The 3,423-nt window shown below is 47.2% G+C and overlaps 1 pseudogene; it reads left to right on the top strand.

Moving 5' to 3' along the window:
• The first annotated feature begins 104 nt into the window (after nt 1-104).
• On the top strand, nt 105-2,755 carry LOC117240912 (annotated as a pseudogene).
• Nucleotides 2,756-3,423: the final 668 nt, after the last annotated feature.

Genomic DNA, 3,423 nt, shown 5'->3' with positions numbered 1-3,423 from the left:
GCGCTCGAACGCGTGTACGAACACCAGAGGGGCCCGACGCCATCGACCGCCAGCCAACCGGCCCCGAACATTCGGGAGGAGGCGAAGAAGGAGACGTGGGAACGATGGCGCTCGCAGCTGATCCAGGAGGACGCCGTGCGGCCGCACCGGGCCGTTCGCGCCGTGCTTCCCAGCTGGGAGGCCTGGAGGGATCGAGGCGGAGCGCCGCTGACCTTCAGGATGACGCAGGTGCTCACCGGCCACGGAGTGTTCGGCGAGTACCTGCTAAGGATTCGGCGAGAGGCGACGTCCGTCTGTCACCACTGCGAGGAAGAGGAGGACACGGCGCAACACACGCTGGAGTTCTGTCCGGCGTGAGCGGAACCACGACGCGTCCTACGGCTCGAAATCGGCGAGAGCTTAGCCCCCGAAGCGGTCGTCGCGGTCATGCTCAGAGGGCGCCAGGAGTTCGCCGCCATCCGCACCTACTGCGAGCAGGTCATGCTGGCGAAGGAGCGGGCGGAAAGAAACCGGAAGCGAGCTCGCGATCCGTCCAGGACATCGCAGCGCCCGAGAAACACAACGGCGCCGCCGCGGCCACCGTAGGAGCGCGAAGAATCAGGAAGAGGCGTCAGGGGACGGGGTCCCCAGGATGACGCGGCAGGAGCGAGGCGCTAGGGGGCGTGGCCCCCCCTCAGCGGTCCAAGAAGAGCAGGACGCCTCCCTTCGACAAAAAAGAGAGATAGACGCCCGGGGGTAACCGGTAGTAATTCGGGAGAGGTCCAGGGTGCATCTCGACTCAGGCGTCAGGACAGGTCACCGTGGAGGTTTTAGCCGGTACGAATCCGGCACTACCCAGCGCCCTCTCCCCGGAGGGGTTGAAGGTTTCTTCCACGAAAAAAAAAAAGTAACGAGCTCTTAACATTTGAAAACTTCAACACACTCATCATTGAAATCGAGTCTACCCTCAACTCCCGTCCGCTGACTCCAATATCATCAGACCAAAACGATCTTCTTGTCCTTACTCCCGGTCACTTCGGTGATTCATTAACAAGTTTCCGAGAACGAGATTTCAGGGACACTCCATCCAATCGTCTCTCCAGCTGGCAACATATTCAAAACCTCAAACATTTCTGGCGCCACTGGCATCGAGAGTATCTGAACGAGCTGAACATCCGAAACAAATGGAGTAAGGGCAGTCACGACATACGAGAAGGCGCCATCGTCATTCTCAGAGAAGACAACGTTCCTCCAATGCAATGGCCACTGGGCAGAATCATCAAGGTCCAACCCGGCGCAGACGCATTATACGGACGGCTACCGTTCGATCGGAGCATCAAGCGGATGGTACCACTCACTACCATGCAGGGATACTGGACGAACGACTGAAGGCAGAGATTGAAAAGAAACGGAGAGAGCCAATTCGGATTCAGAAAAGGAAGAGAAGTGACCGATACGGTTTATGTACTAAACCACATCACAGACAAGCAGCTAGATGTGGCGACACTCGACCACGGAAATTTCCAACGGCTTCGCGGCACAAAGCGCTATACCTTCAAAGCGTCAGGCCGACAGGCCTAATGTACCATCGATATCCTTACGACTTTTTCGCCGAATATTCGGTAGAATGCATACGTGGCAACCGTCGCGGACTTCTGATAAAAGCGCGCGTAGTGGGGATATCGAGGGGCAACAAAGGAAAGAATCTGTTCGGTTTTGAACCAAAAAGATTCATTTTGCCCCGAGCCGCGAAGTGCGAAAGGTTAAGAGAAGCAAACACAATTAGAGAAACGAGTCGTTAAAACTACTCTTGAGAGTTCAGTTTTAATCGTTACTTGTTATTAATTGTTGCTAAACGTTAACCGTGGTTAAACGTTATTTGTTGTTAATTGTTAAGAGTCTAATAAACGTTATTGTTGAAAATCAAGGGTATTTTCTTGCGGGCACCTTCACGGACGGTCACCTTCACGGACTGTCACCTCATAAGTGTGAATAAATATCTTGGTTGTTAAACATATCCAAATGTTCCTTCAGTACCTATCACGACCTATCCACCTCATAGGTGAAGAAAGAGGGAAATTATATACCTGCCTAAGAGCGGCGTTCGACAGACTAAACAGAGAGAAACTGGAGGAGAAAATGAGGAAAATGGGGATTAGTACAAGTGTACTCATCGAATATTACTGTTAATAAATATTGATTGTTGAATACATCTGAGTATTTCTTCCGCACCTATCACGACATCCCACCTCATGGCCATGAAGGGAAAAGAACAAGAAAGAGAAAGAAGGGACTAGAAGATGTGAGAATGGGAAGGATACAGATAGAAACAGGAGAGGAATAAGAAAGGATGACAGCAGACCAAATTATAGAAGAAAGAAGAAAGGAAGAAGCAGAAGAGAGGGAGAAAAGGATAAAGGAAACCAAGTATAATATACACTACAGAAACATAACCAAAGAAAAATTACCAAAATACTTAGAAGGGAGGATGAAGTGGAAGGACAGAAAAATACTGGCAAGATTCAGATGCGGAAATGAGACCAAAGCAAGGGAATACTAGAAAGAAGAGGGAGATAAAGATGCAGACTATGTAGAAGGAAAGAAGACCTGAGGCATGTAATAGAAGAATGTGAAATAACGGGAGGACCAAAGGACATAGGAAAAACGCTAAATGAGACTGGAGAAGGTTTAACAGAACTGAAGGCAATAACAGAGAAGAGAAGAGCAAACGACAGGAAGGATGCACAGCAAGGAGGCTAAAGACCAAAGTTGCAATAGTTTTTTAGTCGTTAGTTGCTAATTTGTAGTTTCTACTTTAGTTTTTAGAGGTAAAATTAGCAAGGTAGTGCAATAGAATAGAGTGGAAAAGAGATGTAAGAGATGTAAAACCGAAAGTTCATTCAAAGCCGAAAGGTACGAAGTAAGCAATAATAAAATAAAAGAATAATACAAGAGGATCCAACAGACCAACAGGCGATCAACATTGTGTAGTAAGCCCTATTATCATAAGAGGCAGAAACGCTACTATTCACTTCTAAGGACGTAGGAACGCTATCAGTGATGTCTAAAGATGCAAAGCCTTCAGCATTTATATTTATATAATCAAATAATAATCAAATCTATCTGCCAAGCAAAGTAAAGAGTAAAGAAAAAAACAAAGAAAAGAGGGAACACTGTAACAATCATCTCGGAACAATGTAAAAGTCAGGTCGAACAAGAACATGGGTACATGAAATTTGCATAAATGTTGAGGACTGATGGTTTAACTAACTAGCACTGTTCATTAGATTAATTATATGATCTCTTACGTCGTATCGCAACTTATTCCGGTTATGTCCATGAAGTGTGAGTTATCTGTAAAATTTAATCGTAGCGTTTAGCTTCCCTTCATAGACATAGCTTATTGTAGTTCGTATCGTTGTCGTCTGTCTTGGAGCCTATATA

Source organism: Bombus vosnesenskii, unplaced genomic scaffold, assembly GCF_011952255.1.
Source record: "Bombus vosnesenskii isolate JDL3184/JDL3185 unplaced genomic scaffold, Bvos_JDL3184-5_v1.1 scf7180000015069, whole genome shotgun sequence".
NCBI classification, from domain to species: Eukaryota; Metazoa; Arthropoda; class Insecta; order Hymenoptera; family Apidae; genus Bombus; species Bombus vosnesenskii.
This window is presented reverse-complemented; position numbering and strand designations above follow the sequence as displayed.